Here is an 11,148-nt window from a genome sequence, read left to right on the forward strand (position 1 = left end):
AGAAGCATTCTCAGCCTTGCCTTTTGTTTCTGTGTAAAGGAAGTAGTAAAATTCAATTAAGGTTATTGCTTTCTTCTTCCTGATTTGCTTTGGTTAAAAGTAAACAACAATCCAATGCTGGTCAAGTGGAAACTCATGGCAACTTCCATTGGATTCCTGCCTCTAGGAACACAAACAATGAGAGAAACAAACTTCCAAAGTGAACTAGAGTGTAGGACTGCCTGGGAATAGGGCTGTTAGCACCTGGAAACTACTGAGAAGAAATACAATGAAGATGTCCTGTAGCCCACTTACAAGCATACTGCACTCTCCTTAGCCAGACTGTCCCAGATCCCCTCAGCAGCCACAGGTAATTCTGGCTCTGCTGTCTCTGAGAATGGCTGATGTTCACCAGTCTGCAGCCTCAGACAGGGGCGGGAGGTTTAATCACACTGATAACAATAAGCACAAAAAATGGTTCTATTTGAGGTGAAGCTCCTGTGGAGAGAGAAAAAAAATCATACAAAGATTTACAGGGAACACAGGACTGAGGCGAAAAGCGGAAAGCCAGAAGTTCTCAGGCAATAACGGGTGACTTTCCTGGCAATCAAGACTTGCAAATCAAGTCCACCTCCTGCCCTGGTGGCTGATTGCCAGGAACAAGTTAATTAACCATCACTAACAAACGCACGTCTAGTCTAGACTTTAACAACTCCACTGACACTGGCCCCACCGCCTCTTGGCAGCCTCCCCTGCCCAACCTCCTGCAACTGCCCAAAGCCAAATTCATCCTTGGGGAAAGTCTATTTCTTTAGCTTGTACCAGGAATGTTCGCAGCCCAGAAAGTATGCCTTGGCAACCTCCCCATACCCTAAATCATCACATCTTTCTTCTTCTCCTTCCTCTCCTTCATGTGAATGATCTTCTCATCTTCCTCCAATCACCTTCATGCCAAAGACTTACAGCCAGCATCTCTTCTCTTGCAGCTGATACTTACAAGCACTTATTTCATACGTTGCTCGCTGAACTTTTTCTAGTTCATGGGCCTTACTTTAAAACTATAACTCGTAAAATAGTCGAATTCTCCAAACGGCGCTGAGCTGAGTGGAATAATTACCTTACTTGTTTTAGGCCTCTGCTGGAGTCCAAAATTATACACTTGGAAAATTACAATTGTTTTATCTTCTTCCTTTTTTTTTCAGTTTCACAAGATGTGTGAAAGACAGGTTTTTATAAAGGACACAAAACCAGCCAAAACTATAATTACCACAGGCAGGAAAAAAAAATGCAGAGAAAAGATGATTTTATGATTAAGGCACTGGATTAGAAATTCAGAAATTTAGCTTCTCTTTGTACCTCTGCCAAAATCTCTCTCTCTAACCTCTGCTGAGTGAGTTAGCTCCCTTGTGCCTCACAGAACACACTTTGCCACTTCCTTGTTTGATGATAGCTGCTGTGAAAACACATTCATTCACCTTTGTGAGATGCTCAAACGCACCAACCATCAGAAAGCCGCAAGAATTGGGATGGTTTCAATCATCCAACTACGTTTAATCACCTCCTGTCAAAAGCATATTGCACCTTTAATCATGAGCACACGGGATGTATCGGCATCACTCTCGAGAAACAAACACCACGCTAAGGGACAAAAAAAAAGACTAAACACATCCATTCCTAACAGAAAAGATTTTGCAAAGCAGTCAAAAATTTAAACGTAGACGTGAAGTTTAGCATCTGCCCATCACCTTCCCCTCAGCACAGGGATCAGCTCAGGTCTCTTCTAATTGACCAAAAATGTCAATTTATAATTCACTGGAGTTCTACCAACTCAGGAGCAATTACAGAAGCTTCCAGACTTGCATCTTGATAATGAGAAAAAGAACAACTCAATAAAAAGAAAAAAGAAGAAGGAAAAAAAAGCTATTAAAGATACACAGCTAGTTTTCAAAATAACCTTAAAAACAGGTTGCCAGACGTTCTGAGGCGTTCACTGTGCATAGTTCTGGTGTAGACATTCAACTTTCAGAGTGAATTCCATTAAAAAAAACTTAGATTGGGAAGCGAATGAAATGATGACACAGGACCAGACTGCATCCCATGTGTGAGAAGGGACCCCCAGCTTGGGCATGACAAGTGCAAGGGGGTCTCATCTCTTCTCCTCCTCCCAGAGCACAGAGGCCTAGGAATGGTGCTATATCAGCCATCCTCCCTGTCTTTTTCATTGCTTTAATAAATTAAGCCAAGCAACAATAGAGATGAGAGAAAGCAGGACAATGTGGTAAATGTAGCAGAAAGAAATTTGAATTGTAATGAGGAGAGCTAATCAGAAAAAGAATGGACTATAGAAAAAGCACTAATGAGTTTCTAAATAAATTCAAAAGGTTAATATTGTTCTATCTAACAAATACTAGAAGAATCCTAATGTGAAATGAAAGGCCTCACTCCAGTGCCCCCATGGCCATGTGTTACAGCCACAGCCAACCCCACTGCCAACACCTGGCTGGCTGCTGCCACTCTGCTACCTAACATGGGTTGCCTGGGCTTCCAACTAGACTCTCATCTTGGCCTCTTTGTTTCTGTACTTTAAATATCCCAGTTCAGTAAGTCCACGGACAGACCCTGTATAACATGGAGGGATTGCATCAGGTTTTTGTGGCAAATTTATGTCAGCATTAACCAACCAGCCATCAGAATATGGTTTGCAAACTATGATGGGAGAGTGTGACTGAATGCTGGGTGATGTGGTTTTTCTATATACAGCTACATACACTCCTATTACCTTCTGGATTGTCAGGGTGAGGAGAATGCCCTGCAGGTGCACTAAAGAAAGGGCAAGTAAATAGAAATGTTTATAGAAATAAAAAGCTTGCAGGGCTTTTTTATTTGCTTGGGTGGTTGGTTGTGAGGTTTTCTTGTTTGTTTGTTTGCTTTTAATTTAAGTGACAGCAGTAATTCAAAATGCAATCTAAGACCTTCTATATATAAAATCAAAAGTGAAAACATTCAGAGTTCCTTATGCATTCTATTACAAAACATGGTAAAAATGGTGTGCCAGTCAAAATACGATTTTTCTTAAAGTGAGAAAAGCAGCCCATTTCAAGAAAATAAAAAATATCCAATTCCCAGGAAAGTAATAGACACACAGGCTTTTCATAAGAACAGAAGATCTGCTCAACCATTTTCTTGCTTGAAGGAAGGAAATCGTGCCATTATCATATTTTACTCTGCATTCAAAAAACTCTGCCGTGACATCATTCTTCAGGGAGAGATCTGTGTGTATTTGTGTACATGGCTGCCCATATGTCTTCTGAACAGCAAACAAAACATGGAGGGAAGAGGCAAGGGAACAGCACATCCATCTTCTCCCACTTTCACAGTGCCAGGAGATGAGTAAGGTGCAGTCCCAGTGCCACATCACCTCATTACGATCACACTGTACCCACAGCAATAGATCTAACTGCACACATCGCTGCTGGCGGGGTCACAGGGATCCTCCACTCCTGAAACTTGCAGAAAAGAAAGGAAATTAAGATACGTACCTTTTATTTTTCAGATATGTGAATCATCCTTCAGCCAGTACGGCGCTGCTGTGCCAAAGCTGACCATTCTGTGTACTTTCAGGGTAGCTTGCATATCGCTACTCAGCCATTCACATCCGCCACAAGCTGTTTTTGTTCACAGGCAGATTAAAGACTTCAGCTTTCCTCTTCACCTCCTCCTAGAAGGGTAAGTGAGAATTTATCCATCACACTGAGCGCCACCAAAGCACAAACACTGACTAGAGGTTTTGGCAGAGTGCAAGGCGAAGATTGAAAGCCAAAACCCTTGGATCCAAGAGACTACAGAGAAAGACAGCCAGGACTGTTTGCACATAACCCTTTGAAAGTCAGTGGAAATGCCACTTAACCTCATATCAGTTACATGGAGCTCATCAGAGCTCCTCACCATTTCCAACCCAAACCATGAGGGAAATAAGATGGAAATCAGTAGAGCAACTCACCTTGAATTCAAGGTGGAAGAGTCACCCGGATGGATGTTCCTGGCACTGCTCTGTAAATGGTTAAATTCTTTTTGTGACAAGGGGCGCTGCAATGAAACAGCGAACTGTGGATAAACAAGACAGTTGCACAGCTCATCATAACCTTAATGATCCTCTCTAAATCATGCAGTCCCATCACCTAGATCTATTGGCCACATTAGCAGACTGCTGAGTGCAGGAAATGTGGAGAGGATCATTTTTAAGTGATTTTACGTGCCGTGCTCATTGGGAACCCTTTGAGATAGAATCTAAAACAGATGGTAAAATGGGAAAATTATTCACATTAATTCTTCAGCAGCCTAAAATAAATAAAAAATAAATGAAGTAATGAAAGCCTCATTCAGTCACGCTTTTGCAACGGTCATAAAAGCTCCGACAGGAAGAAACCAGCACTGTTCTGTTCTTTGCCACAAACCTGCTGCCAGTTAATTGGCTTCAAAGACACGGGGACATTAATATCCTGTACAAAAATAAATGATCTGCTCCATTCTTTGGCTATTGTTCAATGGCCTGATGAAAGAACAAGCCGAAACAGCAAATAAACCTCACTGTATACAGTGTGCTTTGTAGCCATCTCAATTTTCCTTCATACACATTTCCTACAGAACAACATCTTTTGCTTTGAGCTTCTCATATACACTCTGGAAATTGATACAGTGAGATTAGTAGTACCCCATTTTACAGACAGAGAAACTGAGGCACTGCTTTCATCCAAAGGAGGAACGGCAAAGTCTTAACAAGAGCTTATATCTGATCCAATCCCATGACCAAGCTGTCTTGCCAGTCCCACAGGATGAGCACTTCCACCAAGCCCTAGTTTATCATAGCACTGAATGCCCCTGAGCTGAACACACTGTGACCCCTGCCAAATAATTCAGCAGCTCCAGGACCAGTTCTCCCTCACCCACATGAGCCTGAGGACCTGAGGAGAAGCAGCCTGCCCCAGTAGCAGTGAGTTAGACTAAACTTTACCTTACAGCTTTAAAGACAATTAGCAGACGAAGAACGCTGCAGCATTAGTAAAATATTTCTACACAACAACAGCACAAAACTCTGTGAAACTACTGAAAGTGAATGATACTAAAATACTAAAAATGCACTTTTAAAACCACCAGGACCAAATTTACCAAGTATTAAGAGACAAAGGTCCGAACTTCTTCATAGCTGTTAGAGAAACATGGCACAAGCTGCTACATTATTACATTCCTAATACAAAGTTATTTAAACCTGTATCTGAAAGGTGATTCAAATCTCCTGCTTGTTATGGCCAAGGGCACTTAGCAACATTTACTGCATGGAAATCTCTGACTTGATTCTTGTTCCTGAAACAACACAGCCCTGTTGCTTTCCAGCTATTTTATTTCCTATTCATTTTTGGCACCAGGAGTAAAACCTACAAGGCTTACAACAGCTTGCAGCTCTCATCTGCATTCCTCTATGCTCTGTCCATGCTGCCTGACACACTATTTTAATTGTATCTTCTTCTCTCTCGCACGCTAAGGTGTGCAAAATGAGTTCAGCTCTCACAGCAAGAGCTGCCATCAGCAGTGAGCTGCTGCTGTAGTGTTTTCCCGTCAGGTTAGTGCCAGGGTAAGCAACCAGCTGTTTTGGAGAATGAACATATGTGGACCTACATCAGCTGGATACACTGCCCTGCCTCATTTCCCAGAGTCCAGCAACTGAGAGACAAAATGTAACCGCTCTAGAACTATCCATCATTCGCACAGTGGCTCCTCGGCAGCCCAGGCTTAGGGATAAGGGGCAACAGCAGTGCTGGGAGCAGCTGCCTCCCATCCAACTTTTCCCAGTGCTCAAAAAAAAAAATATCTCTTTCCATTTGAGAACATTCCCTGGAGCATCCTCTGGGTCTGAGGCTTTCCTGCCTTGCTCCTAAAATGAGACTGTTCCCGGAGCAAGGGAGATTATGAAACATGCCTCTGTGCTCCTCTTGTCTCTACTCAGCATCAGCTGAAAGCTTGGAGCCCTGGAAAATGCACAGCTTGGTAAAGGTCGTGATCTGAATGCAGATTATTCATGGACATGAATTTATCTGATGAATTACTCTAAATATATAATTCAACTGGCTCCACTGAGCACGTATAGGATGTGTCTCTGCAGCTACCCTAAATAAAAAGCAGGACGTTAAATAAGGACAGTCACTTGCGTGAAAGCATAATGTTTTATTTGCCACAAATATGCTAATTCTTTAATTTTCACACCGTATGCTAACTAGAAATACAACCTGAGCAAGATGCATTTACTTGTACCTGATTACTAACTAGCATATTGCAACTGATGTCCTACCTTTTACACCCTGATTTGGTGCTAGACTAAATTTCTACCTCATTCTGATCATGTGGTAACTGTGAATTGTTTACCAACATTTAGGACTGTCACATATTGCCCTGTGCTGCTCAGCTTGTGCCTACTGGGTATATTTTCTGGCAGGCTTGTCAGAAAATGCATCATTCCTTCCCATTTCTTCTAAATAAATAGCAAGAGGCAACAAAGAGCCAACCATCTCAGTATCTACCCCAACATCCCGATGAACATCCCATTTTCTGGACTTTAGTTCAGTGGATTTAGACAATGAAAGCAAAATGGAAAAAATCTGAATTCCAAAGACTCACTGCAAAATGAGAAGAGCTGGAGCAAAGCACCCTCTGAATCCCAGCAGCTTGTCTCCATGCAAAGCATACCAGTTTGAGCCCCAGGCAATACAGGTAATTCACAGGGACCCATTTCATTTAATGCATCTTCTTCTCTTAAGCTTCACTGGTCCTGCTGTTACCACTATACAACTCCTCATTTTAAAAAGGCTGTTTTCTGTCGCTGTGATCTCTCTGAGTACAAGCTTCCATGCGGAGGGACCACAGGTATCATTTTCAGTGGGGTCTGGGGAGGTTAGAAACAATTTATTCTGCCCGTTGTAGGTAGGCCTAGGCAGAGCTAATCTAATTATACAGGAACTATGGGAATTGTCTCCAAGGAGGAAGGCACAAGGCCTCAGTCCAAGAGGAATAAATTGCAATTCATCCAAGCAAGGAGGCTCAAAGATATAGATCTAGGACTGAAGCATGTAATTCCTCTTCAGGCGTACACTTGCACATGGTTAATTATACTGACTTTGCTCATTCAAGTAAATGGAAGCATGTTCTTAAAGCTGAGCGCACATTTCAGTGCCTTTAGAAGCCGGGACAGTATGAACATTTCAGCTTGAGTCCTTCTTGGAAATTAGCAGCCTTGGGGGGTCAGGCCTTGCTTCACAAATTATAGCAGTATCTCCAAAGGCTTTCAGCCACATGTGGTGCTCACACCTCCTGCGGTGTTTTGCCGTGACAAAACAGAGACAGGGAAGTTTGCCACGATGGAGTCTTACTGAGGCAAATTTACTGTCACCCCGTGCTGTTTGGAGCTGTTGATTGCTTTAGTGTTCGTGTCCAACGTCAGCACAGACAATTTCAGGAGATGAAGAAAACTAAAAGAAAAACTGTTTTAAAAACAAGCCCAACTTTTTGCATCTCCTGAACAGTTCAAGAGCATTGTTGTTTCAGGACAAATTTTCAATTTAATTCTTATCTTATCCAAACACCCAATCTCTTTTGTCATCAGTTATTTTCCAAGGCACTGAACAAGAGAGCTCTGCACTTACATTTAAAAGGCATGGCAATGGTACGGAGCACTTCAGCTCGCCTCCTGCAGAGATAAGCCCACACCAGGCAGCAGGCGGCCTCCAGACTTGGGGACGTTCAAATCCAGAACATGTCAGGGTGAAGTCCCAGAACTCTGAAAATAACAGCAGCATGTAACAGTATGAGGAACATTTCTCACTTTACCATCTCATCCTATTTCTCTACTCAGTTCACAGGCGGGACAAGCAACACAAGCAGGACTTAAGCCAGGCAAATTTCTTGGCCACGTCCTGTCTATGAAGCTCATCAGTAAAAGTTTAATGTAATTCTCCCTTTGAAAAATGCACATCTATTAAATGGAAGCTGATAAGAGGTTGCTTTCATATTTGTTGGGTTTTATTTATAAAAGGGCAGATAGATGTATTTAAAGCTCAAACTAAAAATGCTTAAAGCTTGATGAACTATTAAAAAGAAGTCGGGACAACAATGACTTTGTTCAAGTAAAGCAAATAAATTAAAGTTGATCAAGGACACTGAGACAATCCAGGGGACACCTGGGTCTTGGTGGGCACAACCATGCACCACCTGCTTTCCAGAGGGACCTCAGAATGACAAGCCAGCCTGATTTTGGATAACATGGGTCTTGGAACAAAACATCCACTGTGGCAGTGGAGGTAGGTCTATGGCAGTCTTAACACTCAGCAGGACATGTCATGCCAAAGAACGTATATGCAGGAAACAAATGACAAACAGAAAAGAAGAAACTGCTTCAGACAGCATCTTCAGTCAACCAGCAGAAAATCAGCTGCTCAGCAATGGGCTCTGGTTTATTTGTTAGAACAGGCAGCCCAAACTTGGGGGATTTAATAACAACTCCATGAGCAAAGCAATAGGTCCCTCCAGCACAGGTACTTTCAGCTTTGCTTTAATATAGGGAAAGGTAAGGAGGAAGGAAACAAATGCAATAGGAAGGAGTGGAGCAGCAGAACAAGATGACAGCACCGTGACAGGAAACAATTTATAACTTACTCAAGAGCCTTTTCCAAGTCATCTGTTCTGCAGCACAAACAGCAGTGGAGGTTTGTTCGGCTATATTGCAAACAGACACACAAGCATACACATATTCAAAGCTGTCTGTAACCACCTCACTCATCCTGAGCTGTGGGGTGGCTTCATTGAGCCACATCTGCTCTGATTTGTTGCTGTGCTTAATGCTGAACAGAAAAAATCAGAGTATTGTGATGAACTAAGAGGGAATCTCATTGAATTCCATGGAAACTTCTCTAACAACACATGAGCGTGACTTGGGATTCATGATTTTTTATGCAATATGCTAAAGCCAGAAATAATAATCCCAAAGATACCTTTCCATCATAACTTATTCTCTCCCAGCTTATGAGAAAGAGACCAGTGCTCCAGGTCAATAAACTCTGGCTACTAGAGCCCTGGAGAAGCAAACCGCAGTGCTGCCATCCCTCAGGTCCTCATATGAACCCCAGCACTTAAATACAGGATTTGATTGTTAGTGTCCCTTTGGATCTCATTAGCCACAATGGTTTGGGCAGGGACAAGAAGGTTCTCAGAAGCCTTGCAAGACCTACTTGGCATCCCTGAGCTTGTGCTTTGAGCTGGGTCACAGCCTGCATCTGTGAAAACATTTGCTGTTGCTCTCACATCCTTACAGCAAACAGAGTTTGCCTGGCAGCAGTGCCAGCCCCTGCTAGTCATCTCTATTCAGAGCTGTTTCTTACTCAGGTTGTTAACTATCGATACTTCACCCATACAGAAACTGAGAGCACTCAGTTAAGGAGAAAAACTTAAAGGAAAAAGCCTTCCCTCCCAGTGAAGTCGTATGGGAATGACTTGTTAAATTTACACCCACAAAATCACAGAAAAATTACTCAGGCCTTCTGTTTGCACAGTAATTACAATGCAACAGTTTAAGGAGGAGGAGAAGAGTCTCACTGATCAGCGTGGTTGGTTTCTAGGCACCTCCCTCTAACTCTCCCTCTGTGCTCATAAAGCAGAGGGGATCCATGAGCCCCCCCATGGCTCCCCTTGGCCTTGGTGCTGCTCCAGTTCCATGTGCTGCCCAAATGGGCTGTGGTGGCCCTGGGCCCCCTCCTGACACATGCTGGAGGGCATCAGCAGCTGCCACAAAGCAGGCAGCACAGGTGCCTTCATGTGGCCAAGTAATGCCATGGGCAGAGCCACCACAAGCATGAGGCTCCCAAAACACAACACAAGCAGAGCCCAAGCAACTACCACCTCTCTAAAGTCTAATTAAATCCATCATCAAAACACAATGTGAGGAAGAACCGTTTGACTCAAAGTGGCAGAAAGCCTATTTATAGCTCACGCTGCACTCACGGAGCTTGCTGCAAGAGCTGCTTGCATGTGAGAGCTCTGCTCAGAGGCCGTGCTGGGAAAGAGGGCATCTCCTCTTCATCCTCCGAAACAGCCCCATATATCAAGGGCAGAGATTCACTGCTTCACGACCATCTCAAGAAAACTTACTGCATTCCTCAGCCCCACATTTTTCACCAGAATAAACCCTCATTAGTTTTCTAGCCCCTCCTGCCTGCACAAGAGGAATCCCCTTACTTCTCCTTTTAGAGCTAGAGAACCCTCACAACAGCTCAGCTGGGACTGAGGAGGTGGGACCTTCCCCTTGTCAGCAGATGAGAGCTTCAAAGCCTGCAGGTGACCACAGCAGACTGCTCACAGCCTCTTTTAAAACACCAATGCAAACTCCCAGCTTGAGGCATTAAAATTTAATTACCAGGGACAGCTGGATCTGGGCAAGGGTCTGACTCTGAGGAACTGAGTCAAAAAAAACTTCATTCAGCAGCAAGCTGTCCAGCACTGAGGAAATGGACTCAAGCCAAATGTTATTCATACATCTTAAGGTCTTAGAGATTTTGCTCCAGCAGGCTTGGCCAAGCAGCCAAATGCAGGCTTGCTGCCTGAGGTGCAAAACGCATAGGGACCCATTTTTCCCCTCTCTACACTTCTGGGGAGGGAGCCAAGTGCTGCCACATGGGTGACCTTCATTTTAGGGGACACAGGTGGCAGTGTGTCACATTGGTTCGGGTACCCACCAGCATTGCTGCTGCAGCATCCTGCGTCCCACAGCTACAGCTTACAGTGCATGTGCAGGTGACAGATTTTGTATTTTCAGTTGGAAATGAAATTCAATCTCACACAAATAATTATATTTGTTTTCCTTTCAGCTTCCAGTCATGCATAGCAAGCTACTGACAAAGCCAAATACTCATCAAATTTGCTTTTCCCCTACTTTTCAATGCCAAAAGCTGTGGTTTTTTCTCCTGGACAAGTAGTATTAACTTCAATACCTGGGCATCTGCTGCATTCCAGTTTTTAGTGAACCTGATCAGAACTGGAGAGAAAACTTATCCTCCTATACACAAACAACAATTATTACACAGCATTTTGTTTGTAGAGAAAGAAAGAGAAGACTGATCAGCTTTGAAACTA

At 43.3% G+C, this 11,148-nt stretch overlaps 1 long non-coding RNA gene across 1 annotated transcript in view; it reads right to left on the reverse strand.

The window, feature by feature from the left end:
- The window catches only part of LOC107322887, a 33,184-nt gene extending 24,338 nt beyond the window's left edge, over positions 1-8,846 (reverse strand). Inside the window, exons 1-5 of the long non-coding RNA XR_004309418.1 lie at positions 8,680-8,846; positions 7,671-7,804; positions 3,980-4,065; positions 3,519-3,697; positions 295-477 (exon numbers count right to left, since the gene is read on the reverse strand). This is a non-coding gene — a long non-coding RNA (uncharacterized LOC107322887). The remainder of the gene's footprint in view (positions 1-294; positions 478-3,518; positions 3,698-3,979; positions 4,066-7,670; positions 7,805-8,679) is intronic.
- Positions 8,847-11,148: the final 2,302 nt, after the last annotated feature.

The sequence above is a fragment of the Coturnix japonica genome, chromosome 20 (genome assembly GCF_001577835.2).
Source record: "Coturnix japonica isolate 7356 chromosome 20, Coturnix japonica 2.1, whole genome shotgun sequence".
In the NCBI taxonomy this organism is placed as follows: domain Eukaryota; kingdom Metazoa; phylum Chordata; class Aves; order Galliformes; family Phasianidae; genus Coturnix; species Coturnix japonica.